At 35.5% G+C, this 6,779-nt stretch overlaps 1 non-coding gene across 1 annotated transcript; it reads right to left on the minus strand.

Annotated features, from left to right (window-relative positions):
* Positions 1-6,008: 6,008 nt before the first annotated feature.
* LOC131401516 (U6 spliceosomal RNA) lies at positions 6,009-6,115 on the minus strand. The gene has a single exon (XR_009217715.1). It is a non-coding gene; the product is annotated as a U6 spliceosomal RNA (small nuclear RNA).
* Positions 6,116-6,779: the final 664 nt, after the last annotated feature.

Raw genomic sequence — 6,779 nt, forward strand, 5'->3', positions numbered from 1 at the left:
AGAAGGTGTATAATCATGGCTATTTTGGTGATGATGATAGAGACAGACATATAGCAGAAAGGAAGAAAAAAGAGAAAAGGTTTATTTCCTTTCCAATATCAGTTTAGGGAAGCCATTTCTAACCATCAGCCAATTTATAGAAGTCAAAGTCATCAGGAAGAATTTCAGCATTTCAGCATTGGGTGTGGATTCAGGCTTGGAAATAGGTCCAGCTCAGAGTTCACTATCAGCCACATTTCAGAATCCGTTTGTTCAGTCTCTATGATGGTAAGTCTTAAGTTTTTAGGTAGGGATCCCAGAACCTTTCTCAGATGAGTGAGTCATCAGAGATGATAAGAATCTTGAACTTTTAGATAAAAGTCTTCATGCTTTCTCAAAACACTTTCATATCCATTATCTCATTTGAACTTTTTTTTAAAATTTTTGTTTATTGTGGTAACATTGGTTTATAACATTGTATAAATTTCAGGTGTACATCATTATACTTCTATTTCTGCATGGATTACATCATGTTCTCATGTTCATGACCCAAATACTAATTACAATCCATCACCACACACATGTGTCTAATTATCCCTTTCGCCCTCCTTCCTCCCCAATCCCCTCTGGTAACCACCAATTCAATCTCTGTCTCTATGTGTTTGTTTGTTGTTGTCATTATCTACTACTTAATGAGTGAGATCATATGGTAGTTGACCTTCTCCCTCTGACTTATTTCACTTTGCTTAATACCCTCAATGTCCATCCATGTTTTCACAAATGGCTGAATTTCATCATTTTTTATGGCTAAATAGTATTCCATTGTGTATATATATCACAGCTTCTTTATCCATTCGTCCCTTGATGGGCACTTAGGTTGCTTCCAAGTCTTGGCTATTGTGAATAAGGCTGCAATGAACACAGGGGTGAATGTATCTTTACACATTGGTGTTTTCATGTTCTTTGGATAAATACCCAGCAGTGGAATAGCTGGATCATATGGTAGTTCTATCCTTAATTTTTGAGGAATCTCCATACTGTTTTCCATAGTGGCTGCACCAGTTTGCACTCCCACCAGCTGTGTATGAGTTACCTTCTCTCCACATCCTCTCCAACACTTGTATCCTGTCTTGTTGATTATAGCCACTCTGATGGGCGTGAGGTGATATCTCATTGTAGTTTTGATTTGCATTACCGTGATAGCTAATGATGTTGAATATCTTTTCATGTGCCTGTTGGCCCTCTGTATATCTTCTTTGGAGAAATGTCTGTTCAGATCATTTGCCCATTTTTTAATTGGGTTTTTAGTTTTTTTGTTATCGAGATGCATGGGTTCTTTCTTTATTTTGGAGATTAACCCATTACCAGATGTATGGTTTACAAATACCTTCTCCCAATTGTTAGGTTGTCTTTTCATTTTCTTGATGGTTTCCTTTGCTGTGCAGAAGCTTTTTAGTTTGATGTAGTCCCATTTGTTTATTCTTTCTATTGTTTCTCTTGCCCGGTCACACATCGTGCTTGAAAATATATTGCTAAGACTGATGTCAAAGAGTGTACTGCCTATGTTTTCTTCTAGAAGTTTCATAGTTTCATGTCTTACATTCAAGTCTTTAATCCATTTTGAGTTAATTTTTGTGTATGGTGCACGATAATGGCCTACTTTCATTATTTTGCATATGGCTGTCCAGTTTTCTCAACACCGTTTGCAGAAGAGACTTTCCTTTCTCCATTGTATGTTCTTTGCTCCTTTGTCGAAGATTAGCTGTCCATAGATGTGTGGGTTTATTTCTGGGCTTTGATTCTATTCCATTGGTCTGTGTGTCTGTTTTTGTGCCAGTACCGTGCAGTTTTGGTTACTATAGCTTTGTAGTATATTTTGAAATCAGGGATTGTGGTAGCTTCAGCTTTGTTCTTTTTTCTCAGGATTCCTGTAGGAATTTGGGATCTTTTGTTGTTCCATAGAAATTTTAGAATTCTTTGTTCTATTTCTATGAAAAATGTTGTTGGAACTTTGATAGGGATTGCAGTGAATGTATAGATTGCTTTAGGAAGTATCAACATCTTAACGATGCTAATTCTACCAATCCAAGAGCAGGGAATATCTTTCCATTTCTCTGTGTCTTCTTCAATTTCTTTCAACAGTGTTTTACAATTTTCAGTGTACAGAACTTTCACCTCTTTGGTTAAGTTTATGCTTAGGTATTTTATTCTTTTTCTTGTAATTGTTAGTGGGATTGTATTCTTAATTTCTTTTTCTGCTACTTTGTTGTTAGTGTATAGAAATGCAACTGATTTTTGTATGTTGATTTTGTATCCTGCTACTTTGCCATATTTGTTTATTACTTCTGAAAGTTTTTTGGTGCATTCTTTAGGGTTTTCTACATATAAAATCATGTCATCTGCAAATAGTGACAGTTTCACTTCTTCCTTCCCAATTTGGATCCCTTTTATTTCTTTTTCTTGCCTGATTTCTCTGGCTAGGACTTCCAATACTATGTTAAATAGGAGTGGTGAGAGTGGGCATCCTTGTCTTGTTGCTGTTCTTAGAGGGATAACTTTCAGTTTTTCACCATTGAAGATGATATTAGCTGTGGGTTTGTCATCTATGGTCTTTATTATGTTGAGGTACTTTCCTTCAATACCCATTTTATTCAGAGTTTTTCTCATAAATGGATGCTGTATCTTGTCAAATCCTTTCTCTGCAACTATTGAGATGATCATGTGATTCTTATTCTTCATTTTGGTAATTTGGTGTATCAAGTTGATTTATTTGCAGATGTTGAACCATCCCTGCATCCCTGGAATAAATCCCACCTGATCATGGTGCATAACCATATAATGTATTGTTGTATGCGATTTGCTAATATTTTGTTGAGGATTTTTGCATCGATGTTCGTCAGTGATATTAGCCTGTAATTTTCTTTTTTTTGGTGGTCCTTGTCTGGTTTTTTATCAGTGTAATGTCAGCTTTGTAGAATGAGTTAGGGAGCTTCCCCCCTGCTCAATTTTTTGGAAAAATTTGAGAAGGAGAGATATTAAGTCTTCTTTGAATATTTGGTAGAATTCACCTGGAAAGCCATCTTGTCCTGGACTTTTATTTTGGGGGAGGTTTTTTATTACTGTTTCGATCTCCTTATTGAGGATTGGTCTATTCAAATTCTCTATTTCTACTTGATCCTGTTAAAGAAAGTTGTATGAATCTAAGAATTTATCCCTTGCTTCCAGATTGTCCAATTTGTTGGCATATAGCTTTTCATAGTATTCTCCTATAATTTTTTGTATTTCTGAGGTGTCTGTTGTAATTTCTCCTCTTTCATTTCTGATTTTACTTATTTGTGCCTTCTCTCTTTTTTTCTTGGTGAGTCTAGCTAAAGGTTTGTCAATATCATTTATCTTTTCAAAGAACCAGCTCTTGGTTTTATTAATTTTTTCTATTGATTTTTTAGTCTCTATTTCATTTATTTCTGCTCTGATTTTTATTATTTCCCTTCTTCTACTGATTTTAGGCTTTGTTTGTTCTTCTTTTTCCAGTTCCTTTAGGTGCATTGTCTGAGTGTTTATTTGAGATTTTTCTTGTTTGTTGAGATAGGCCTGTATTGCTATAAACTTCCCTCTTAGAACCGCTTTTGCTGTATCCCATAAATTCTGGCATGTTCTATGTTCGTTTTCATTTGTCTCCCGGTATTTTTTGATTTCTCCTTTGATTTCTTCATTGACTCATTTGCTGTTCAGTAGCATTTTGTTTAATCTCCATATATTCGTGGCTTTTTGATTTTCTTCCTGTAGTTGATTTCCAGTTTCATACCGTTGTGATCAGAAAAGATGCTTGGTATTATTTCAATCTTCTTAAATTTATGGAGACTTGTTTTGTGGCCTCATATGTGATCAATCCTGGAGAATGTTCCATGTGCATTTGAAAACAACCTGTATTCTTCATTTTATGGATAGAATGTTCTGTATATATGTACTAGGTCCCTCTGTTCTAGTGTGTCATTTAAGGCCAACGTTTCCTTATTGATCTTCTGTTTGGATGATCTATCCATTGGTGTAAGTGGAGTGTTAAAGTCCCCTACTATTATTGTGTTACTGTCTATATCTCTTTTTATGTCTGTTAATAATTGCTTTATATATTTAGGTGCTCCTATGTTGGGTGCATAGATATTTACAAGTGTTATATCCTCTTGTTGGATTGTTCCCTTGATCATTATGTAATGCCCTTCTTTGTCTCTTTCTACAGTTTTATTTTTCAAGTCTATTTTGTCTGATATGAGTATAGCTACCCCAGCTTTCTTTTCATGGCCAGTTGCCTGGAATATTTTTTTCCATACCTTCACTTTCTCTTTGTGAGAGTTCTTAGGTCTGAAGTGTGTCCCTTTTATGCAGCATATATATGTGTCTTGGTTTTTTTGATCCAATCATCCACCCCATGTGTTTTAATTGGAGCATTTAGTCCATTGACATTTAAAGTACCTATTGATAAGTATGTACTTACTGCCATTTTTTAACTTTTTTTCTCATTCTTTTAGTAGTTCTTCTCTTTTCCTTTCTTCTTCTCTTGCTCTCTTCCCTTGTGGTTTGATAGTTTTCTTTAGTATAATGTTTGGGTTCCTTTATCTTGTTTATTTATGTGTTTATTATAGGCACCTGGTTTGTGATTACCCTGGGATTCTTATATACATATAAGAATCTATATACATAGATTACTGAAGGTAATCTATGTATATAGGAATCTATATATAGGTATCTATGTACCTATATATAGGTACCTATGGTACCTATATAGGTACCTATATAGGTACCTATGTATATAGGTATCTATGTATATAGGAATCTATATTAAGTTGACAGGCTCTTTAGTTTGACCTCTATCAGAAATCTCCTCTCCTTATCCCACCTCCTCCTACATTTTATGTTTTTGACATCATATATAATTTAATTTTTGTGCATTTTTATCTATTACCCTCTTGTCATGGGAATAGATAATTTTTCCTAGTTGTGGGCTTCTCTTTTCCCCTTAAATAAGTGTCTTCAGCATTTCTTATAGTACTGGCTTCTTGGTGACAAACTCCTTTAATTTTTGTTTGTCTGGGTAACTTTTTACCTCCTCTTCTATTTTGAATGATAACCTTGCCGGGTAGAATATTCTTGGCCATAGTTTTTTTCCTTTTTGCACTTTAAATATATCATGTCACTCTCTTCTAGCCTGTAAGGTTTCTGCTGAGAAGTCAGCTGATAGCCTTATGGGGTTTCCTTTGTATGTAACTTGACTTTCTCTTGCGGCTTTTAGGATTCTCTCTTTATCTTTAATTCTTGACATTTTGATTATGATGTGTCTTGGGGTAGACCTCTTTAGGTTTATCTTGTATGGTGCTCTCTGTTCTTCCTGTACCTGGATGTCTGTTTCCTTCCTTAGGTTAGGGCACTTTTCATCTATTATTTCTTCAAATAGGTTCTCTGCCCCTTTGTCTCACTCTTCTCCTTCTGGGACATGTATAACATGGATGTTAGTGTGTTTGATGTTGTCCCAGAGGTCCCTTAGACTGTCCTCACTCTTTTTAATTCTTTCTTCTTTTACCTGTTCAGCTTGGGTGATTTCTTCTAGTCTTTGGTCCAGCTCTCAGATCCATTCTTCTGTATCCTCTCCTCTGTTTTTGAATCCCTCTAGTGAATTTTTCATTTCCAGTATTGTATTCTTCATTTCTGATTGGTTCTTTTTTATGTCTTCCATTTCTTTGTTGACGTTCTCGCTGAGTTCATCCATTCTTCTCCCAAGATCAGTGAGCATCCTTAACACTCTTTGTTTGAATTCTCTGTCAGTTAGGTTGCTCATTTCTGTTTCACTTAGTTCCTTTTCTGGGGTTTTGTCCTGTTCCCTTACTTGGCACATATTCCTTTTCCTCCCCATTTTGCCTCTTTCCTTGTGCTTATGTTTATGTATTATGTAGGTCAGCTACATCTCCTGCTCTTGGAGAGGCAACACTATATAAGTGATGCCTTATGAGGCCCAGCAGTGTGCTTCTCTCAGTTATAGAAATACGGAATGCTTGACAAATTTGAGTGTCATCCTTGCACAGGGGCCATGCTAATCTTCTCTGTATTGTTCCCACTTTAGTATATGTGCTGCCAAAGCAAGTACTCATTTGATCTTGAGAGATTGGATATGAGTCTGGTGGCCAGGGTTTTTTAACTTTCTCATTTATCTGATGGGGATTGTAAGGCTCTTGCTATTAAATGAGAGTTCTGTGGTCATAAAGAGAAGAAAAATTTAGTACCAAGGCTGGGACTAATTCCAGGCCACCTGACTTTTCATTACAGTTTGATGTCATAGAAAAGAAAAGGAAGCAGAAATGCTCAGAATCCTAATTTTTTAATGTTTACTCAATATTCTGAAGGAATCTTCCCAAATGATTTGCTTCAGCCTGGGCAATTATTTCTTTCCTTGCTATTGTGATAACTAGAACAACTGCATTTAAAGTGCCACCAACAAAAATTAACTCAAAATGCATTAAAGACTTGAATGTAAGACCTGAAACCATAAAAATCCTAGAAGAAAATATAGGCAGTACACTCTTTGACATTGGTCTTAGCAGCACCTTTTCAAAGACCATGTTTACTCAGGCATGGGATGCAAAACAAAAATTAAACAAATGGGACTACATCAGACTAAAAAGCTTTTGCACAACAAAAGAAACCATGAACAAAATGAGAAGAAAATGCCTTCACTAGGAGAAAATATTTGCAAATCATATATCTGACAAGGGATTAATTTCCAAAATATATAAAGAACTCATACAACTCAA

Source organism: Diceros bicornis, chromosome X, assembly GCF_020826845.1.
Source record: "Diceros bicornis minor isolate mBicDic1 chromosome X, mDicBic1.mat.cur, whole genome shotgun sequence".
NCBI lineage: Eukaryota > Metazoa > Chordata > Mammalia > Perissodactyla > Rhinocerotidae > Diceros > Diceros bicornis.